We start from the raw sequence: 24,562 nt of genomic DNA, 5'->3' as shown, positions 1-24,562 counted from the left end.
ACGTGGTGGCTCACACCTGTAATCCTAGCGCTTTGGGAGGCTGAAGCAGGTGAAATGCTTGAGCTCAGGAGTTCAAGACTGGCCTTGGCAATACACTCCAGCCTGGGCGACAGAGCGAAAAAAAAAAAAAAAAAAAAAAAAAAAAATTATAACAAGCATACCATATTAATATACAAATAGAAAGGGGGTGAGGGAGTATTGAGATACCCTGTACTATCCGCTCAGTTTTTCTGTAAATCTAAAAATGCTTTAAAAAAAATTGAGACTGCCCGGACGTGGTGGCTCACACCTGTAATCCTAGCGCTTTGGGAGGCTGAAGCAGGTGAAATGCTTGAGCTCAGGAGTTCAAGACTGGCCTTGGCAATACAGCAAAACCCCATCTCTACAAAAATACAAAAATTAGCCAGGCATTGTAGTGCGCACCTGCGGCCTCAGCTACTCAGGAGGAGGGGGCAGGAAGATGGTTTGAGCCCTGGAGGTCCACGCTACGGGGAGCCGAGATCATGCCACTGCACTCCAGCCTGGGTGACAGAGTGAGGCCTGTCTCAAAAATAACTGATTTTTTTTTTTTTTTAAGAGCATGAACATGAGGTCAGTTTTCTTGATTGGCTTATAAACTACCTCTTAAACTAATTCCAAAGAAGTGCAGTCCTGTTGTCTTTAACAAAGAAGGTGACACTGAAACGTGTGAATGGGGCCGACCGGGGGAATGAGTTTGAACTAGGATCTCTAGCTAAACGTGCGGCACATGTCTTTTTAAACTTAATCTCATGCATTTATATTCCTCCTTTTATACAACACTAACATGTTTCGGGCTCCAAGTTCTCCAGCTTAATTCACTACGTTTTAATTAACATATCCAGGAAGGAATTTACCACACCTCCTACTCCTCTAAGTCAAGTAAAGTCAGTCCCAGAAAGGCTCTAGGAAGTTCCATTAAAAAAAAAAAAAAAAAAAAAAAAGGTGGCAATTTTTTTTTTGCTTAAAAACTGCAGTCCCAATTTCCAAGTTCTATAGACAATCTTAAACCAGAACTTCAAGTGTCTGTCTGTACATTAACATACTCCACCATACTATACAAGATTCCTGCCTAAAGAACCTAAAGAAGGGAGCTCAGCCTTTCACATACCCTGTCCAGAGACCCCTCTCCACTGTAACAAGACACTCACACTGCATTTGTGAGATCAGCACATATAAAATGTCTACCACATATAAAAACCTTCCTATGTGGAGCTGGCCTAAGAAATCACCGTCAGTGGCAGCAACTGAGTTTTTTAGATCAAACTCCTGGAAAACTACACATGTGATAACAAGCATCACAAATACATAAATATTTAACAGATGCCATTTGACAATATTTATGACAATAGTAAGTAACAGCATGTGTTGCATGCTGTAATTTAGCTTCACACAAATACTGTGATATGGGTGGTAAAGATGTCATCACCATTTTATAGATGAGGAAAACGGAGGCTTACGAATTGAAGTCAAGACACAGAACTCATTCAAATCCAGGACTAGTGACTCTGTTCCTCGGGATTCTTCAAGTCCTGGCTCCAAGCCAGCTGTGTTTCTACTCTCTCCAGACAGAAAGACAGGACCTCTCTCTTTTAAGAATTTTCCACAGTCCTCCTGTTTTTCTCCTTCTCTGCAGACCACATATCTGTCCATGCCTCCAATCTTCTGAGCAGAATTATATAAACTAACTCGGGCCTAGGACCTGGCTCACTCACTCAGGTCCCACTGTGTTAACAAAGTGCCTTGCATGCAGTGGAAGCTCCTCACCCCCAAAAGCCCCACAACCACATGACTGATCCCATGCTGCAAAACTGATCCATGAGCAAAAGCCAAGAGGCAGAAACAGACCTCGTTCCAGTGCTTCAAAACTTATGGGAAATTCAAGGTGACTTATTTTCTTTGACCTTAAAATAATGTTGAAGTTTTACAACATGGCTGATAATCATAAATGGAAAAGGGAGTTTTCTTTTCCCCTGGGGCCCTCAGCCAGCCCTCCAATTTAGGGTCAAGATTGTTCAGAAATGTACCACAATTTAGGGTCAAGATTGTTCAGAAATGTACCACAATACCTGATTTTTGACCAGATTCCAGAAAAAGTAGGGGAGAAAAATGAGTTTTACCATCTGTACAGCTTGGGCTGCTTTCACAGGCACTGCGCTCTTGCAAAGTAAGGCCTAAAATTGACTTCTGCATATTTCTCTTTGCCAAGTTGACCATTTTGTTATTAGAACCTTTGATTCTCAGAACCTAAATCAAATGGAAAGTCAAATATTTTTAAAAGATCAAATTATTTAAAAACTTCAGCTCTGCCTCAGTACAAAATATAAAGCTCCTGGCCTTTACACAGATAGTGACTAATTCAGGGTGTTAACTTCTTGTACCTGAAAGAAAATGGAAGGCTTCCAAAGTACGGGATATCACAGAAGGTGCTGAACTGAATGGTACTTCTGTGTCTTCACAGTTTTAACATGCTCAATGGTGGAAAATGAAAACTGTTTGAAGTGGCTAAAATTCAATGCTTGCTTTGTTTTTAACCAGAATAACCAAAACTGAATATAGTTCCCCAAGATTTTTAATGTCCTGCTTACTGTATTTTTCCTTCTGCGGCCAATTAGAAATGATACTTTAAAAAAATAAAATGTTTAACTCTAGCATCAGTAACACATGTGCTTTGAATTTTTATCAGAAATGGAAAATGGGATGTGTTGAGCTATCCACATCTTCCTTCTCTTTTCTTTTTCCTTTTTTTTTTTTTGAGATGGAGTCTTGCTTTGTCGCCAAGGCTGGAGTGCAGTGGCACAATCTCGGCTCATCGCAAGCTCCACCTCCCGGGTTCACGCCATTCTCCTGCCTCAGCCTCCTGAGTAGCTGGGACTTACAGGCACCCGCCACAACACCCGGCTAATTTTTTGTATTTTTAGTAGAGACGGGGTTTTACCATGTTAGCCAGGATGGTCTCGATCTCCTGACCTCATGATCCACCCGCCTCGGCCTCCCAAAGTGCTGGGATTACATGCATATCTTCCTTCTCTTGTATATATTATAGCATCAAACACTACAGAAATAATGAGAAATGTCTTAAAATTTCACAGCTAATAAATAGTTCCTCTGTCTTGGTCAGAAAAGCAATGGCAGAATACCAGAGGGTACCTGGGAGCATGTGTATGCACATGCTCATGCGTACACATCTGTGGGGTGGCTGGGGGTGGGAGTGAGGGAAAGCGACAGAGTTGGGATGCAGCTAAGACTCCTGAGGTGTCCCCTAGGATGGAAATCCTCCACCTGCCCTCTACTCTGCCACCATGTTGTGTGTTCTGGGAAGCTGACCCATTTGACAACAGGCTGTCTTGCCCACTGGCTCCCATTTTGGTTCAGCCAATGGGGGGCTCCTACAGGAGACAAGAAGAAAAGAGGAGAATGGCTCCTTTCCTGCCAGGTCCCCTGGGTCCTGTCAGGTGGCCCTCTATATAGGGTCCCCTGGAAACTGCTTCCTCCCTCGCCCCTCAGACCTAGGAGTGGGAGGAGCTTGGCTATTACTATCCCCAGGATGCAGCCACTTCTTTGTGGCTCCTATATACCCTGTCCCCAATTTTTTTTATGGCAACATTTTTAATATATGGTTTCCTTTTTGGGGGGTGTGTGTGTGTGTGGTGTGTGTGTGTGTCTGAGACAGGGTCTCACTCTGTCACCGAAGCTGGAGTGCAACGGCCCCATCTCGGCTCACTGTAGCCTTGACTTCCTGAGCTCAAGCAATCCCTGACCTCAGCCTCCTAAGTAGTGGAACTAAAGGACACGCCACCAGCCTTGGCTAATTTTGTTTATTTTTTGTACAGATGGGGGTCTTATCAAGTTGCCCAGACTGGTCTCAAACTCCTGGGCTGAAGCAATCCTCCTGCCTTGGCCTCCCAAAGTACTAGGATTACAAGTGTGAGCCACCACATGTGCTTGTTTTTAATATATGTTAATCAACAAGTACAATGACACTTAAGGACAGTACAAGTATCTTCACTGTTCTGACTGGGGTCTATACAATAGTTTTCCTCCACATTAGAAGCTGACTCAATTTTTTTGAAAATAATTAAGTTTGTATATAATTTAATGAAACAATTTGGTCTCCCTATCTTCTTCCCCTCTGTTCTTCAATCCATTCTAAACAACACTAGCAGATTAATTGTCCTGAAGAACCCAGGTAGGAGCAGCATTTCCCTCCACACTAGAGTCCACTGTCTTCCCATTACCTACCATATGCCACCTGTTTTCTTATGGGATCTGGACTGATATGGATACCTGAAGCTTTGAATACTCCCCTAAGAAGATACTGGCCTATTGTTTTGGTCCTACTTTTACTGTTAAAGCTAACTGTTGTGGCTGGTGAACTGAAAGGGTTTTTGTTTCTTTTACCACAAAATGCCATTATCTGCAATAAACCACAAGGTAGAAGATATATCTTGTAATTTCAGCGATTTTTTTAAAATTACCAGATCAAGTCAGTTCTTTGCTCAAAGCCTTCTTGTCTCTCCCAGAATTAAAAATGTTTTTAGTCCTTATTCTGCCCTGCCATGCCATGCCCTCCGTATCCTGTGCCTCGCCCCACCCATATTTTTCTGTCTTCACCTCTGCCCTGGCCTCCAGGAGAGCATTCCCATTCTTCAAACATGCCACACTGGCTCCACCTGGGGGCCTATGCCCCTGCAGTTCTCTCCACCTGGAATGCCACCTCCTGAGTCTTCACGTCACGAATTCCTGCTCACCTGATTCTTGCGGCCAAAAGCCTTGGCCCAGCACCACATCTCCAGCAGCCCTCTCTTGCCCCAGCTCTCTCTCTCTCTCTCTCCCCATCCCTTTGTCTTTTATTCCTTGTGCCTCTTCCCCCAGTTTATATTTGTTTGCTTATGATCCATCTCCTCCCGTGAGAATGTAGGGTCCCCAAGGAAGGACTTTGTTAGGATCACTATTCATTGCCACTGCCTGGAACAGTGGCAAGCAGACAGCCGACACTCACTAAGTATTTGTTGAATAAACGAATGATTTGGTCGGTTAGAGAGGGAAAAAAAAGAATAGCTGGTCCATTTTCTTAATGGTTGCGGCTCAATTTCCAGTGACCAAGGAGATGCTCAGTGGTGATCTTTTGCAGATTACACTGAAAGGATTCTGTTTCCATTAAAAGATGGGTTTATGGAATAACCTGCCATCCAACATGAGGATATTCCACCCTGCATATCAAAACCAGCACACTGCACAGTAAACAATAAAAAATATGATCAAAGGTAAATTCAGAGGCTGAGTGTGGTGGCTCACGCCTGTAATCCCAGCACTTTGGGAGGCCAAGGTGGGTGGATCACTTGAGATCAGGAGTTTGTGACCAGCCTGGTCAACATGGTGAAACCCCATCTCTACAGAAAATACAAAACTTAGCTGGGTGTGGTGGCATGTGCCTGCAGGACCAGCTATTCAGGAGGCTGAGGCAGGAGAATTGCTTGAAGTCAGAAGGCAAAGGTTGCAGTGAGCCGAGATGGCGCCACTGCACTCTAGCCTGGGTGACAGCAAGACTCTGTCTCACAAAAAAAAAAAAAAAAGTAAATTTAAACGATTGCTTAAACTAGCAGGGAAGGGCAGAGATATCTGTGAAGGACCAGAAAGTAAATAACTGAACACTGTGTGGACTAGAGTCTCTGTGACAATACTCAACTCTGCTGCTGTACCGTGAAAGTTGCTTTTCATGGCCATCCAGAAAGCTGTACTGTCTCAGCAGGAAGAAGCTGGCCCACAGAGCTTTGATACACAGTGTGGAATATCCTCATACATGGATGAGCCAGCTGTGTTCCAATAAAACTTTATTATAAACACTGAAATTCAAATTTCATATAATTTTCAGGTGTCACAAAATTCTTCCTCTTCTTTTGACTTTTCTTCAAGCATTTATTTTATTTTATTTATTTTTTGAGACGAAGTCTCGCTCTGTCACTCAGGCTGGAGTGCAGTGGCGCCATCTCGGCTCACTGCAAGCTCCGCCTCCCACGTTCACCCCGTTCTCCTGCCTCAGCCTCCAGAGTAGCTGGAACTACAGGTGCCCGCCACCTCGCCGGGCTAACTTTTTGTATTTTTAGTAGAGACAGTGTTTCACCATGTTAGCCAGGATGGTCTCAATCTCCCAACCTCATGATCCTCCTGCCTCAGCCTCCCAAAGTGGTGGGATTACAGGCATGAGCCACCGCGCCCGGCCTCTTCGAGCATTTAAAAATGTAAAAACCATTCTAGGCTCATGGGCCATATAAAAAAAACAGGTGGAAAGCTGGATTTGGCCAAGCTGCAGTTTGCTGATCTCTGGTGTAAATCATTTCTCAAGCTGGCTATTTTTGTCTTGATAAAATACATTCTACTCCATGAATCTGTTGGATATTCTACAGCTAATTAAACATGGAATAAATGCATTTGTTATAATTGGCTGGAAAAATAGTTTATTTGGGTAAATAAACATCACTAGTTCACTCTTCTAAGACTACCTTTCCACCCAGATTTTGGTCATCTTCTCACACAAGCTCTGTTAGCATCTCTTTCCTCACCTAAGTACCTTCAATCTGCCATCCTAGCAAAGAAATTCCATCGTACTCTTTCTTCCTTTTCAGAAATGGGAATTACAATGAAACTTTGGGATAGGGAGAAAAGGGTGGCTTCCCAGGCTTTGGGGCAAGGCAAATTCCAGGATAATGTTTTATGACTAAGAGTACAAAGTGTTGCCTACACTTTCCTTTCAAGTACTTGCAAACACACCCTGTTGTGTGGGCCCTGGAATGAGAACTATTTTGATTGCAGGTGCTGCTGGAATTCAGGGTCATCTGTCCCCACAAGCTATAAAATTTGCTGAGAAAGCCAGGTTGCATGATGGCATAGCCAAAAACATGTTATTTCATAACTTAAAGCAGAAGATTTTAAATTTCACTCAATTACAATAGTCTCATTCCTCTTACATAATAGCAATATGTGAAGATACGGAATTTGAAGAAGCACTTTTCATGGTATTACTCAGAAGAGTTGGTCACACATAATGAAGAGGTGTGATTAACATCAAATACATCTATGTGGCCCTAGATACACAGTAGAGAATGAGAGTACTTCACTTTAGGTCTCCAAGTATTTTAAATATTCTGAGGTTGGGTGTCCCAGCAACCCAATCAAGAAGGAATTCAAGAAGATAGTTCTCAACATTTATGCCTCTCATTTTCTTCAAATCTAGGATACATGGAACAAAACCAAAATTTACTATAACCTAATTAATCACAGACACCACTTGCCCTACCCATTTTGAAAACAGATCTATTGGAATGTGAAATCAAAATTTTTTAAGTTCTTTGGAAGACCTCTAAGTGCTCTGCTGTTTGAAAAATTTCCAAGTAAATCAAATTCAAATAAATAGGCCAGAGGAAGTCAATGGCTTTCCAACTCCTACTGTAAGTAACATACACCCTACACATTTACTGTGAAAACGAGGGATTAAATTAAGCTTCACTTAAATTCCAAGCTGCCGGAGACACTCTCTTAACAAAGCAGCCTTGGCTTGAAACCCTGGCATCTCATGCACATGGTCCAATTCACACCAAAGACAGCCGTCCACAAAGCTGTCCTGCCTCAGCAAGAATCTCATCTAGTCAGCTGAGCTTGGGACTGTCCATATAAATGAAACCTGAGGCCCCCAATCACAGAAGGTTTTAAGATAAGCGCCTCAGCTTCATCTCACACCTTTAATTGGAGTTTCGGAAGGAAATAAAAATGCTGACAAAGTATGCAGCTTCCAACAAAAATGATCAGAAAGGCCAGGTACAGTGGTTCACGCCTGTAATCCCAGCACTGTGGGAGGCGGAGACCAGGGGAACGCTTGAATCCAGGAGTTCAAGACCAGCCTGGGCAATATAGTGAGATCCTGTCTCTACAAAAAATAAATATAAAAAAAAATTAGCTGGGCATGGTGGTGCATGCCTGTGGTCCCAGCTACTTGGGAAGCTGAAGCAGGAGGGTCACTTGAGACCAGGAAGACAAGGCTACAGTAAGCTGTGTTCACAATTCTGCACTCCAGTCTAGGTAACAGAGCCAGACCCTGTCAATAAATAAATAAATGAATAAACAAGAGAAGAAAATGATGAGAAAAGAATGACTAAGGAACAACAGACAACAGCAGTTACCTGGAGATCCTCTGAGCATTCAAACAGAAACATCCATCTTGGGATACCCAGGGCACTACTGAGTCTCCCTCTTCCTGACTTCCAGGAAGACTGTGATGCTGAAATAGCCTGGGCTTCCTGCTTGTAATAGTTTGACAGGGCTGCCATAACAAAGTACCATGACTGGGTGGCTTAAACAATAGAAAGTTATTTTCTCACATTTCTGGAGGCTAGAAATCTGAAATCAAGGTGTCAGCAGCACTGGTTTCTTCTGAGGCCTCTCTCCTTGGCTTGTAGACAGCCATCTTCTCTCTATGTCTTCACAACATCCTCCCACTGAACACGTCTGTGCCTAATTTCTTCTTATAAGGCACCAGTCAGACTGTACTAGGACCCTCCTTAATAACTCCTAAATTTATCTTAACTACCTCTTTAAAGACTCTGTTTCCAAATACACTCACATTTCAACATATGAATTTTGGGGAGACACAATTCAGTCCATAACACTATTGGAATCACTTACATGGCAAGGTTCTATTTCCGTTTATTCTTACCAGTGCCATGAGGCTAGACTCAGTAAACTCACAATTCAATACTCACTAAAAATTAGCTACCTTTCTAATATAATGAAAGGATATTACATTCTACAATGTCTCAATGACACCCTGATTTTGATTACAAAAAAAAAAGCAATGTATCTTTTTCATGTCTTTATGAAATACTTTATAAAGACACACACCAAATCCAACCATAATGAAAAGTCTTTTGGTGAAACCCAAAGATTTCTAAGCACCAGTTGCCAGTCCACATTTTATAAGCATTTGTACTGCGACAATAATACAACACAAGGAAAAAAAAATAAAAGCATTCACTTGATATACCACATTCACAGAAGGCAATTGCAAAAGAAATTTCATTCTCACTCATTTCACATGTGCCTTTTCATGTAGCCGTTCACTTCTCTGCATAAAAGGTCACCTACTGCTGTGTTAATCTAGACTACCTGCTTCCAACATCAAACTGGGTTCAACAAATAATAACACAATCAGAGATTAAGATTTCTATTCAAACCAGATATGTGCTACAGAGCGGAGAAAATATTCATAAACCACGCATCTGACAAAGATCTAATATTCAGAATCTATAAGGAACTTAAACAATTCAATAAGCAAAAAAACAAATAACTCTATTAAAAAGTGGGCAAAAGGCTGGGCACGATGGCTCATGCCTGTAATCCCAGCAGTTTGGGAGGCTGAGGCGGGTGGATTACCTGAGGTCAGGAGTTCGAGACCAGCCTGGCCAAAAGGCCGGGTGCGACGGCTCATGACTGTAATCCCAACAGTTTGGGAGGCTGAGGTGGGTGAATTACCTGAGGTCAGGAATTCAAGATCAGTCTGGCCAACTTGATGCAACCCCATTTCTACCAAAAATATAATAATTAGCTGGGTGTGGTCGTGGGCACCTGTAATCCCAGCTACTCGGGAGGCTGAAGCATGAGAATTGCTTGAACCCAGGAGGTGGAGATTGCAGTAAGCCAAGATTGCACCACTGCACTCCAGCCTGGGCAACAGAGTGAGACTCCATCTCAGAAAAGAAAAAAAAAAAAAGTGAGCAAAAGACATGAGGAGACACTTCTCAAAACAAGACATACAAGCAACCAACAAACATATGAAAAAATGCTCAACATCACTAATCATCAGAGAAATGCAATTCAAAACCACAATGATATACTGTCTTACACCAGCCAGAATGGTTATTATTAGAACGTCAAAAAACAACAGATGCTGGTGAGGCTTTGGAGCAAAGGAACACTTCTACGCTGGTGATGGGAATGTAAATTAGTTCAGCCACTGTGGAAAGCAGTTTGGAGACTTCTCAAAGAACTTAGGACTACCATTCAACCCAGCAATCCCATCACTGGGTATATATCCGAAGCAAGTATGTGACCAGGAATATTATCAGTAAAGGGTAACATTTTAAAATTTCTAAAAAATCTAACTGATCACCAAAGCCCTGTAAAAGAATATCTAAAATAATATCATTTTAATCACTTTAATCTCATTTTAAGCCTTCTAATAACTTATGACTCCAGTTTTGTCCTCTAAATTCAACTATGTTATTCATTAATTTCACAAACATTGGCTGAGATTATACTCTGTACCAAGCAGTGTTCTAGGGGCTGGATATACAGCACTGAACAAACCAAACCCATGCCCTCATGGAAGTGACATTCTGGTAAGATACACACATCACTTCCCCTAGTGTCCTACAAACACATTTCCCCTTCCAACTTTCCTGGTTGGGGCACCTGTATCTCCAGCCTCCTGGCTTCCCAAATACAAAACTAATGAGCTATTATATATTTTTAATTTTCCTTCACACCCCTCCTGGGATATCTGATTGGCATTTCCAGCCCCTTGCATCCTCTACCTGCCTTTCCTACTACAGACAACACTGTCACCATTTATCTACCCCAAGTCCCAGTGACGAGCCAGAAGACTCTACTTCCTACTCCCTCCATTACACACTGTGTCTTTGACCAAATCCTGTTAATCCTAACCCAGAGTCCCTCCCCCATCTCTCCTGGCCTCTCCATTCCCACCACCACAATCCTGGCCACTTTTCTTCTCACTTAACACCACAGCTTCTCTCTAGAAGATGAAACCCATAAAGTAGGAAGAGCAATCTACTCACCTTTGAATCCCGAGCACCTAGCACTGTTCTTGGCACACAACAGGAGCTCAATAAATTTGGGAAGTCGAGACTCCTGTGCAGGGTATTCAAGTCCCCTCTCAACTGGCCCCACTTTCCATTTTCTTGCCTCGTCTTCAGTCACTCTCCACCACCAACACCCTCCTGACTACACAGATGGCACATTCTTGCCCCCACGTCCCCTCTCACACTGCTCCCTCTCCCTGAAATGTCATCACCTCTCCCCTACCTGTGTGCGTTGGGCAGTCCAAATCAACAGTTTAGACCTGGCTTAAAAGGGAAGAATTACTTGCTTTTTTACTTGTGTTTGCACAGAAGTTTGGACACATTGTATTAGATCAACAGGCTTTGTTCTCCTGCTGTTGTGCCCCACTGAACCATGTGCTCTGGGGCAGGGTTTGTGTCTTTGCTTTGTTTGTTTTTAATTCTCAGTGTCTGACATGTGGTATATCTTAAGTGCCTCTTGAAAGCCACTTATTCATTCCTTCAACAAATATTTATCAAGTACCCAGTCCCCACCAGACACTATTCTAGGTGACAGGGATGTATCAGTGAACAAAAACAAAAATCCCTGCCTTTTGGAATTTATATATATATATATTTCTATAAATTCCTCTTGGCATTTATATTCCAGTGAGAAGAGAGAGACAATAACTTAAAACGTAAGTAAAGTATGCAGGTATGTTAGAAGGGGCTAAGATCTACAGGGAAAAAAATTAAAAGGTTAAGAGGGACTTGGGGAGGAGTGACAGGAAGGTTTGCAATTTTTAAAACATCAATCAGGGTAGGTTTCACTGAGAGAGTAACATTTAAGCAAAGAATTAAATGAGAGAGGACATTATCCAGGAAGATAACTGGGGAAGAGAATATAAGAAGAACCAGCCAATGCAACGGCCCTGAGGCAGAAATCCACACACTGTGTTCAAAAGTTAGGGAGGCTGTGATGGGGCCAGCATTCCAACATCAATCCTGCTGTAGCTGTATGATGAAAAGAAAGGAGAGAACTGAGGACGAGGAGGAAAATTTATAGAATTTCATGGTTATCTAGGAATGAGGAGAAGGGTCTAGGCTGCAGCTTGGTCATCATCAATGAAAAGAAAGGAATATGGACATGTTTCCAAGGTCCATTCCACCAGAAAACCGTGCTGACTCGACCTTCAGCGTAGATCCTTTGCTGACCCTTACCCAAGCCCCCATTCATCTGGCCTGGATTATTCCAGTGATCTCCTTGCTGCTTGCCCTAATTCTATCCTTGCCCTCTACACTCTATTCTCAACAGAGGAATCCTGTTAAAACTCAAGTCACACCACAGCACTTCTGCTATCAAAACTTGCATTGACTCTTCTCTGCCCCCACAGTGAAACATGAAGTCCTTATGATCTGCCTAGAGGGCCCCAGAGGGTGACCCCTTCCTTTCCTCTCTAATTCCATCTCATATTCTCCCCATAGCTAACTCTCCTCCAGCTCTGTGAGGAACTCTTCAGAGCACAGACCTGCTGTGAAGCCTTCTACTGAGGCCAGTCTCCTTGAGTGCCTACGGATGCCCCAAGACCACGCCCTCCCCACTTCTGCTCCCCATCCGCACACACGTGTAAGTCCCAGCTCCTTGGGAGGCTGAGGCAGGGGAATCACTTGAACTCAGAAGGTGGAGGTTTGACTGCTCCACACCATAAGGGCCCAACTAGACTGTACGTCACCAAAGAACAAGCCCCATCCCTTATACTTCTCAGGCCCCGATGTACTGACAAGGAACATCATAGCAAAACATGCAAGAGTACAATGTTCTGATTTTTTTAATGTGTTTCCAACACATTAAAAGTATGGAGCACTCACAAAGCTCTACATTTCTGCCTTCTCTTGATGTATCAGCAGATCATGAGACAATGGAGCCTCATTCCTGAACAGCAGAAGTGGGAAGCTGAGTAGTAGCTGGGCCCTTTTTCTCCACTCTGTGCCCAAGTTCACTGGTTTACTCTCTGTTGGGTCCCCTCTGTCTTGTTGGCATTTGAGTTGGCTATCCTTATATTAGGTATTGATTACCTTGAATTTTTAAATTATCAGATTCTTTTGGGAAGTGAGTATGTACTGAAGATAATATCAGTTTTTCCTCATTTATGATACCAACTGACAATGGTGGTGTTTTAGACTTTCTATATTATAAATAAATATAATCAATTACAGACAAACACATAACATATACATACATATATATGTATTTTAGAAACTGTCCCCTTAATCTCCCTCATAGATTAAAATTCCTATACTATGGTTTACATACCTTGAAATATAGGGGTTATGATTCCTGGCATGATGAAGTTTAAGGTCAGATATCAGTATAGAAGTTATAAAGAGAAGAAGATATGGCAAAAAATTAGCATTACTGAGCTGGATGAGGTATTTAACAAACCATTTTAGGAAAATATGTTTCTAAAATTCTTACAAAATTAGAAAAATGGCCGGGCGCGGTGGCTCAAGCCTGTAATCCCAGCACTTTGGGAGGCCGAGATGGGCGGATCACGAGGTCAGGAGATCGAGACCATCCTGGCTAACACGGTGAAACCCCGTCTCTACTAAAAAAAATACAAAAAACTAGCCGGGCGAGGTGGCGGGCGCCTGTAGTCCCAAGCTACTCGGGAGGCTGAGGCAGGAGAATGGCGTGAACCCGGGAGGCGGAGCTTGCAGTGAGCTGAGATCCGGCCACTGCACTCTAGCCTGGTCGACAGAGCAAGACTCCGTCTCAAAAAAAAAAAAAAGAAAATTAGAAAAATAATAGGGTTTACTGATTTTTAAAAATAAAACTTCGGCCGGGTGCAGTGTATCATGTCGATAATCCTAGCACTTTGGGAGGCCAAGGCGGGTGCATCACCTGAGGTCAGGAGTTCAAGACCAGCCTGGGCAACATGGCGAAACCCTGTCTCTACCAAAAATACAAAAATTAGCCAGGCATCGTGGCACACACCTGTAGTCTCCGCTACTCGGAAGGCTGAGGCAGAAGAATCACTTGAACCCGGGAGGCGGACGTTGCAATGAGTTGAGATTGCGCCACTGCACTCCAGCCTGGGCGACAGAGCAAGACTAGGTCTCAAAAATAAATAAATAATAATAAAACTTCAAGTATTCCATATTGAAATGTGGATAAAGGTCAGCACAATGCCTTTCTTCTCTAGAAGAAGCATTCAGCATTCAAACTAAGACCAAAGGAGGTAAATCACACCACAGAAAAATGAACACGACAGTTTCCAGACAAGCCTATCAAGAGTTGAAGAGTTAAGCAGCTATTGCTACCAGAAGAGTTTAGAGGAGTTATCTCCTTTGACCTGTGACCTTTGTCTAAAGGTTTTAATTAAGAGAAAAGCAAAATCTGGACACCGAAGTCAAAAGATATTTAAAAAGTCACACTGGCTTTATCTGTGCATCAGTCATTACTTCAAGTCCAAACAGGCAGGCCTTTCTTAGGAAACAGCTTTCCTGATTAGCAATCAGATTCTGGAGGCTTCCATGGCCACCTCCAGCCCTGCAGTCTGAAAAGCAAATATAATTCAGTCCAAAGCTCCTTTGAAAGCAAACAAACTAAGCATAAAGGTACACCTTCAAACACAATTCAGCAAGATTGAATTCATTGTCCTTCAAATTACATTTAGGAAATATCTTTTTCCTTTCTATTTTTCAACTCCATGTTTTAATTAATAAGCTTTCCTGAGAACATTTGGATCTATATGCTTTACCATTCTTCCCACAAAAATTGCTTACTTCCTCTGAACTCCCAGAGGACAAGAAAAACTGACAAATGAACATTAGAACAAAAATTGCAATATTTTAAAAAAACATTTAGAAAGGTTTTATAAAATACATTAAAACTAAAGCAAAATGATACATAATCATACTGCTCAGCTATCCCCTGATTTTTTTTAAAGGAAAGAAAAATAAATGAACACAGTTAGAAAATTCAAATAATACAGAAAAAGAAGAAAAAGAAAAGTTTTCCAGTTTATTAACAGTTGTACTGCACATCTTTTTTCGGGAAAAAATGCATATACCAGCATATATGCCTTTTTAAAAAAATCAGACAAAAGGAAATGGTAATCACATGATTCCACAAGATTTTTTTTCATTTTTTATATATATGTATACGTGTGTGTGTGTGTGTATATATATCTTATAAATCTTTCCAAAGGAGCACATATACAGAACTACTTCATTCTTTACAAACATGCTACAATATATCATGTAAAGATCTTGGCATAGTTTTAAGTGAACATATTTATGAAATTGCTGGTGATTTTAAGTTCTGAAATACATCACCAAATTGCTTTTGAATTGTGTCTATTTCAGAAGATAACTTAATCTCAAACAGAAGTCCCTTTCTTGCATGTGTTGAAGTATCACAAGTGACCTGCTGTGCCTCAAACTGCATCCCAGAACTGCTAGACAATCAATCCCTAGCAGACCAAGTCAAGCTCTTCTAGACAACACAGACTTCGTGAATCAAACCAGAAATGTCTATACAAAGCTGGAGGTTGGCAATCAGCTTTGGAAAGGGTTCTGCATAGCTTAACCTTTCCGTTTGTTAGTTTCTGTACTTTGTGTCTAAGAGGCAGACACAGTGACAGGAAAAGGCAGAAAGGGATTAACATCTACTAGGTATTTAACTAAGAATGCTACCAGGTGAGAATACTAGGAAAGAAAGAGATTGACCAGAGTCTTAAACCATCATAGAGGTAAACACGTTGGTCCCTCTCTCCCCACTAAAAAATTCTAGGCAGCTCCCAAACAAGGAGTACAGAATAAGGGGGAGGGGAAGCCAGGAATGTCCAAGGCTTATCTTCTTCCTTCCTTCTCTAAGCAGCTGCTTAGGAGTATCTGATTCCCCCAGCCACCAAAATACCTCTCAGTAATTCACAGCAAGTTCATGGAGTAGACGGCTGGGCCACATACCTAGCTATAAAACCTAGGACATACTTTCCTTTTTTCTTTTTTTTTAGAGACAGTGTTGCTCTATCACCCAGGTTGGAATACAGTGGCTCCATCACTGCTCACTATAACCTTGACCTCCTGGGTGCAAGTGGTCCTCCCACCTCAGCCTCTTGAGTAGATAGGTTTATAGGCATGTGCCACCATGCCTGGCTAATTTTTTTTAAGTTAATTTATATTTTGTAGAGATAGGTTCTACTATGCTGTCCAGGCTGGTCTGGAACTCCTGCCTCAGCCCCTCAAAGGGCTGGGATTACAGGTGTGAGCCACGGTGTCCAGCTAGGACAAACTTTTTAGGGCCGGGCACGGTGGCTCACACCTGTAATCCCAGCACTTTGGGAGGCCGAGGCAGAAGGATCACAAGGTCAGGAGATTGAGACCATCCTGGCTAACATGGTGAAATCCCATCTCTACTAAAAATACAAAAAAAAATTAGCCAGGCATGGTGGGTGCCTGTAGTCCAACCCCTCCCCCCACAAAAAAAAAAAGAAAGACAGCGAGAGAGAGGAAGGAAGGAAGGAAGGAAGGAAGGAAGGAAGGAAGGAAGGAAGGAAGGAAGGAAGGAAGGAAGGAAGGAAGGAAGGAAGGAAGGAAGGAAGGAAGGAAGGAAGGAAGGAAGGAAAGGAAGGAAGGAAGAACGAAAGAAAGAGAAAATATATAAAGAGAGATACATATAGAGAGAGTTTGCTCTGGGTAAACCACTCCATAGGCAGTGCTTTGATTTATACGAGTGTATCATGGAGTTTCAGAACATCTGGATTCAAATTTAAATTAGTGGGTATAAGACTTGAACAAAAATCATTTGATCTCTCCAATCCTGAGCTTCTCTAAAACTGGATAACACTGTCTCTCTCAAAGAACTGTTGTGAGGATCAAATGAAGTCTGCCCCTGAATTGACCCACTCCCATAAGATAATGAGAAAGTGCTTAGTACTTGGCAAACTGCACATGCAACCTCTCCCCAGAAGGGCTTGCATTATGGCTGTTACCCTCAATAATACTTCATTCCATTCCCTCCAGCAAACTACCACAGCTGCCTTCCTTACAGGATACTGCTAACAAGTTCACTTGGAATTTAACTGATTTGCACTGAAGTAACACAAATTCAACATTCCTTATCACTCATATGTTAATGACTGCTCACGACCAGTGGTCATTTTCAATCCTATTTTAGAATAACCAAGGATCTAAAGTCCTGGTTGGAACTCCAGACTTCTTATTTCTAAGAGAATTCATTCCTCAAGTCACTAATTACTGTCTTACTTTCCATAGGCTCTGTGACATTTTTAACCAGACACCAGAAAAAAAGCCACAGTAGTAACAAACTCTCTATATCCTTGAGCGCTCAAAAAAAAAAAAAAAAATCACTCTTATAAACCCAAGCACAGCATGGTTACTATGATCCTAAAACCTGTCCTCAAAGGGCCTCAGACGCATAATGATTACATTCAAAACTATGTTCTTTCATCCTTAAAGACAGTACACTAGCAAACTGCACAGAAAGACTTTTTAATGCAAGCCAGACCAATGTTGATATTTGTCTTTTATAAATTATTACATGCTTTTTCATAGACACTATCCAAACCAGTAGACTATTTCTGTTTATGAATGAAGCCAAGGATCAATGATCAATGCTTATTTGAGTAGATAATAATCAATTTGGAAATTTCAGAAATCTTGAATAGTTATTGTGTCGTGCGTATAGATCTTATTTGAACAATATAATCAAATTAAATATTTTATGCGTCACAGATCAGTCTGCAACTGAGAAAATACTGTTGGTTCTTGTATCAGTAATTACATTAAAATAAATGACTATGTCACTCACACATGGTATCTTTGAAAGCTTTTAAAGGAAACTTATACTTCACAGATTATTCAACACAGAAAAAGACAAGTAAAATATCAAAAGATATATTATTCCAAACTCTGTTAATGTATTTATCATAAACATCCTCATTACAGATGTATACAAAATTATGGCTGTACTAAAAGAAGCAAGTTCCAGGCACTCTTTTCTTTTCGAGACGGGATCTGGGTCTTGCTATGTTGCCCATGCTGGTCTCAAGCTCCTGGGCTCAAGCAATTCTCTTGCCTCAGTCTCCTGAAAAGCTGGGACTACATATATGTGCCACCACACCCAGTTCCCTGACACTCTCTTCATTCTGGTGTTGATTCAGTGAATGTGACTAGGTTGATCTGATTTTGCTTCATCTGCAAGCAAATGATCATAAATAGGCCAGAGTCTTCACGAATGTAATTGTACAACTCAAACTTTAGTGGTTCAATCATTTTGTTTTGTTTTTTGTTGTTGTTTTTTTTTTTTTTTTTTGTGGCTGGAGTGCAGTGGCGCGATCTCGGCTCACTACAAGCTCCGCCTCCCGGGTTCCTGCCATTCTCCTGCCTCAGCCTCCCGAGTAGCTGGAACTACAGGCGCCCGCAACCGCGCCCAGCTAATTTTTTGTATTTTTAGTAGAGACGGGGTTTCACTGTGGTCTCGATCTCCTGACCTTGTGATCCGCCCGCCTCGGCCTCCCAAAGTGCTGGGATTACAGGCTTGAGCCACCGCGCCCGGCCCTGGTTCAATCATTTTGAATCCCAACTTCAGTTGGCCAAAAGGCTCTATTCAAAGTAAACGATGGTTAAGAGGTTGCCCTAATCCAGCCATTCATTGATTCAGCTCCCAAAAGAAAACAAGAAGAAGAAGACCATATCCTTCCAGAACATTATACTACACTCCTCATGGAGTCATTCTGTGAATAGGTCACAAAGATGTTTAAAGGGGCAACAGAGAGAAAGAAAAGATTTAAAGAAGTGACTGGGTTAAAAGTTTCATAACACCTATAACTCTAGGTCCAGGGACCCAGAGTTACAAATGAAAGCTTACTTATGGCTTTGACTTTAAATGAACAATAAAAAAGATAATTCCATGTTGCTCTATGGATATGTTTTTAGGAGGTGATATTATCAGTCAAAGGACTTCCCAGGAAAGTAAAAGGGCCAGGTAACACACATGTCAGTTGCCATTAAGCTGGTCTACCCAGGTTGAAATGAGAAGATTACAAAGAAAGCAGGAAGCAGATAAGCCATCCTGAGAACTGAGCCCTCCAGGAACCAGGACACATGGCTTGACCTACTAATGGCACTGCAGAAAACAGGTTCCAAATCTACCAGCGTGACTGTAATCTCCAATTAAAGCCCAGCAGCAATAGTCAGCTCAGCTATGTGCCAAATAAGGGAAATGTCTCTGCATTTCACCAAGACTTACATTTAGATTTTTCACATTAAAAATAAGTCATGTCCCAAAAAAATTATGATTTTATTAGAAAACAAGAGAAAATGATCAACTAGATTCCAAATGTCACAATAAAGCACTGACTTTTTAAAAATTTCCTTTTCAATGTTTATGCATTCATAACACAGTTGTAACTAAAGATATATAAATTTGCAATCTTCACATTCCTAATATAATTATTTTAATGTCTTCACAGTTAGCTATTGAGAATCATTCTAATACAAAGATAAAAACAGAATAGGTAAATATAAAAATACAGCTAGCATTTTATACTATGACAAATGTCCAATTTTCATAAAACATACAGAACTACACTGTGTTACCAAAACATGCAAGACATTTTAATTCATAGGTTTCCTATTTAGTAAAATAGTTTTGTGATATGAGACCTAATTCATGTCACCATTAATGAAAATACTTGAAATAATATGCCAGCCTTGTATATCCTTCATTCAGTAGTTATTGGCAATGATGAAGACAGAGGTAATGAAAAACTTAATCTGTTTTTTTTAAATGCAGAACAGGCATAAAAATGATTACCACCTTTACGAAAAACTAAGCACTGCTTAAAATCATATATATAGTAATCTGGAAAATGCACCTTGATTGATTCCACATTGTCATCTACCATATCAGATTTCCATAATTATCCTAAAGAGAAAACACCAAATACTAGTACTCTAACAGAGTGACTCATAAAGAACAGAGAGGAAAAGTAGCAAAGGTACAACAGTGTTTTTTAATGGAGACATTGCATCTTAAGTCTAATTCTTGAATTAACTTTTTTCATAGAAAAACTGCATTGCAAAAACCTAAATACAGTGTGGTACTAGCATAAGGACAGATAGTAAACCAAAGGCACAGAATTGAGAGTACAGTCAATTGATTTTCTACAAAAAAAGTCAAGTCACTGGTTAGTCTTTTCTGCAAATGGTGCTAAGACCTATATGCAAAAAATAAAAATAAAAAATCAACAAAATAAAATAAACATAGACCCAAACCTCACACCATATATAAAAACTGACCCCAAATGAATTAAAGACCAAAATGTAAACAGTAAAACAACAAAAGTTTTAGAAAGAGCCTGGGTGCGCTGAGGCGGGTGGATCATGAGGTCAGGAGATCAAGACCATCACGGCTAACACGGTAAAACCCCATCTCTACCAAAAATACAAAAAATTAGTCAGGTGGGTAGTGGGCACCTGTAGTCCCAGCTACTTGGGAGGCTGAGGCAGGAGTATCCTTTGAACCCGGCAGGCGGCAGTTGCAGCAAGCCGAGATGATGCCACTGCACTCCAGTCTGGCAACAGAGTGAGACCGCATCTCACAAAAAAAAAAAAAAATTAAAAAAAAAACAAGTTTTAGAAAGAAACACAGAAACTTTTCATGAGCTTTGAATAGCCAAAGAGTTTTTAGAAACATCAAAATCATAAGCTTTGAAACAAAAAACTAATAAACTGAATTTTGTTACAATTAAAAACTTCTGAGCACCAAATAACACCATTAAGAAAATAAGTTTATACACACACACAGTTTTCCATATTGATGCAATTTATCAATAATTAAAATTTACAGTATTTCATTGTTGGCATTGTTGGGGGAAAGACACCATTAAACAAGCCAGAGACTAGAAGAAAATATGTGCAAATCATATATCCAATAAAGGGCTTAAATCAGACTATATACAAAGAGAGACAACCCAATATAAAAATGGGCAAAGGATTTGAATAGTCATTTCTCCAAAGAAGATATAGGAGTGACTAAGAAGCTCAATGACTGAATGCCTAAGTCAACTGTGAGAAGATAAATTTCATAATTATCATCTTTTATCCTTATCAAAAAGCTACATAACAGAATTATTTCACTAGAAACTCCAAAGCATGTAACTTTGTATTTCTCACATCACAGTCAAGTTTTCAAATCACTGGAAAAATAAATAATAATAACATCCAGATTGGACAAGAAATAAAACTATATCTGCAGATGACATAAGCTGGTGTATAGAAAATACAGGGAAAGTCATACACATAAAAAACTATCAGTACTGATAAACAGGTTCAACATGGTTGCAGGAAACAACATCACTATACAGAAACCAATTGCATTTCTATACACTAGCTACAGATACTTTGAAAATAATTACTTTCTTAATTTATAAAGGCATCAAAAAGAAAAAAATACTTAGGAATAAATTTAACATGAAGTATTAGATTGTACCCTGAAAGCAATACAACACTATTGAAATATATTAAAGAAGACTGAAAGAAATGGAAACATGTCCCATGTTCATGTATCAGAGCTCTTAATATTGATCTAGCAAGTCAACATAAGAGCTCTTAATATTGATCTAGAAAGTCAACATAATCCCTATCAAAAGGCTGGCTCAACATTCAAAAACCAGTATCATCCATCCTATGAATAAGTTGAAGAAGAAAATCATGACCATATCAATAGTTGCAGAAAAAGCACCTGATAAAATCCAATACTCTTTCAGAATAAAAACTCTCAGCAACTAGAAATAGAGGGAAAATTTGTCAACTTGATAAAGAACATTTAAAAAAACCTAAAATTAACATCATATTTAACAGTGAGAAACTCAAATGAGTTAAAAACTTATCCACATATCCATATAAAAACCTGCAAATGAATGTTTCCAGCAGTATTATTCATAACTGCCGAAACTTGGAAGCAACCAAGATGTCCTTCAACAGGTAAATGGATAAACTGTGGAACAGTGATATAATGGAATATTATTCAGTGCTTTAAAAGAAATGAACTATCAATTCATGAAAAGACATGGAGGAAACTTAAATGCACACTGGTAAGTGACAAAGCCAATCTGAAAAGTCTAGCTATTGTATAATTCTAACAATATGACACTGTGGAAAAAGTAAAACTATGGGGCAAAAGATGAGTAGTGGCCAGGGGTTCAGAAAGAAGAAATGAACAGGTAGAACATGCAATTCTTTTAGGGCAGTGAAACTATTTTGTATGATACTGTAATGGAAATACAAGTTATGTATTTATGAAAGCTCATAGAACATACAACACAAAGAGTGAATCTAATATAAACTATAGATTTTAGTAATGATAATATATCAATATTGGCTCATCAATTATAATAAATATACCACACAAATGCAAGATATTAATGATATAGGAAACTGGCAGTGGGAGTCATATGGAAACTGTCTGTACTTTCTGCATAAATTTCCCCCAAAAAACAGTATAATTACAAAATATAATATTAATGAAGACTCTATCATTAAAAAGAGGAAATAAGTCTTTAAATTAATTTAATTCTCCTTAGAACAGAAAGCTGACTGAGGTTCTGGTGAGAACAGCAGCTGTTACCTTGTCATGTTAAAATTAACTCCAGACAGCTTTCTAATAACCTCTCATTTGGCTAGGCCTTAAACAATTGTATTCAGAGTAAATAAACAAGATTCTACTACTACTAATCTCTGAAAGTATCTTCCTTATCTGCAATTTACTTCAACTATGGGCTCTGGAAAGCCTTCCCTTCTTTTAGACTAAAAATGCAAGTAATTGAATTAAATATATATTTTTAATGTTTTTAATGTTTTTTAATGTTCCTAAGACTTAATCCTCTTCTACCTTGTTAAATGATAGCCCTCTCTGCTAGTCTACTACCCAACAGAATTGCTAATTCCATCTCTGTTCCCACAAAACTTTGTTCTTACCTCTAGAGATACATTGTCACACTGCATGTCAGTCATGTGAATACTTACCTGGCCTATTCCCTACACCAGGGGTCCCTGGTACCAGTCTGTGGCCTGTCAGGAACAAGGCTGCACAGTAGGAGGTGAGCAGTGGGCTAAAGAGCACAGCTTCATTTGTATTTACAGCTGCTCCCCATCGCTCACATTACCTCCTGGGCTCTGCCCCCTGACAGATCAGTGGCAGCATTAGATTCTCATAGGAATGCAAATGCTATTGTGAACGGCACATGCCAGGGATCTAGGCTGCACGCTTCCTATGAGAATCTCATGCCTCATGATCTGCCACTGTCTCACATCATCCCCAGATGAGACCACCTAGTTGCAGAAAAACAAGCTCAGGGCTCCCACTGATTCTACATTATAGTAAGCTGCAAAAATTATTTCATTATAGACCACAATGTAGTAATAATAATAGAAATAAAATGCACCATAAATGTAACATGCTTCAATCATCCCAAAACCATCCCAGCCACCACACCTGCCATTTGGAAAAACTGTCTTCCACAAAACTAGTCCCTCATACCAAACAGGTTGGGGACTGCTGCCCTACACCATGAGCCCCTAAAGACAGGGACTATACCACAGTCATTTTATACTAAGAACTCACTCCTAGAAGGCACCACCAATTGGGATGTTTTGGATGTAAGAGACAGACACCTAACTCAGACGAACTAGCTAACCTGCCAGGAAAGTGAACAGGAGATGCTGGGTTTAAGCACTGCTGAACTGCAGGTCAAAAATATATATATATATACACACATATATATATGTCTGTGTATTTGTGTGTGTGTCCCTTCTCTCCCCTTCCTCTCAATCACTTTTCCTCCATCTCCCTGCTTTGATTTCTCCTGTGTTGTCTTAATTTTCAGTAAGGTTTTCCCTAAGTCATAGCAAAAACTGCCACTAGCAGCTCCAGCTTAACAAACTCACAGAAGGCAAAACTTCTTCAATAGTTGCAACGAGAATACTATGGCCCCTCCAAAGACAGTTGTGACCCTTTAGTCCATTTTCATGCTGTACCTGAGACTGGGCAATTTACAAAAGAAAGAGGTTTAATGGACTTACAGTTCCACGTGGCTGGGGAAGCCTCACAATCATGGCGGAAGGCAAGGAGGAGCTAGTCATGTCTTGCATGGATGGCCGTAGGCAAAAAAAGAGAGAGCTTGTGTGGGCAAACTCCCGTTTTTAAAAGCATCAGATCGCATGAGACTCATTCTCTATCACAAGAACAGCACAGGAAAAGCCCACTCCCATAATTCAATCACCTCCCACCAGGCTCCTCCCATGACATGTGGGAATTGTGGGAGTTACAATTCAAGATGAGATTTGGGTGGGGACACAGCCAAACCATATCACTGGCCATGCTTATGTTACATGCCCATAACTGAGCCAGCAGGGTCACCTCCTCTAACTACACAGGGTGAAAATGAGGCAAGGACAATTGCCCAGGGAAAATCTGGATGATTTATTAAAAGATGGAGGAAAAGGATGCTGGGTAGACAAAGTCAACAGACATTCACTACTTCACAGATTCTGAAAGACTGTGACTCACTCCTTTCTAGGGAGTATTTATCAGCTGCTTATGTAGAAAGCTGACTTACCCACTGAATGTCCAATAGAAATGGTCTGCAATGTCTGTCCCTGTACAATATATGTTTTCAAAATGA

General features: G+C 40.5%; 1 protein-coding gene across 4 annotated transcripts in view; it reads right to left on the bottom strand.

Moving 5' to 3' along the window:
• The window catches only part of APBB2 (amyloid beta (A4) precursor protein-binding, family B, member 2), a 433,566-nt gene that overhangs the window by 335,519 nt on the left and 73,485 nt on the right, over window positions 1–24,562 (bottom strand). The window lies entirely within an intron of this gene.

The sequence above is a fragment of the Colobus angolensis genome, unplaced genomic scaffold (assembly GCF_000951035.1).
Source record: "Colobus angolensis palliatus isolate OR3802 unplaced genomic scaffold, Cang.pa_1.0 Scaffold29, whole genome shotgun sequence".
NCBI lineage: Eukaryota > Metazoa > Chordata > Mammalia > Primates > Cercopithecidae > Colobus > Colobus angolensis.
This window is presented reverse-complemented; position numbering and strand designations above follow the sequence as displayed.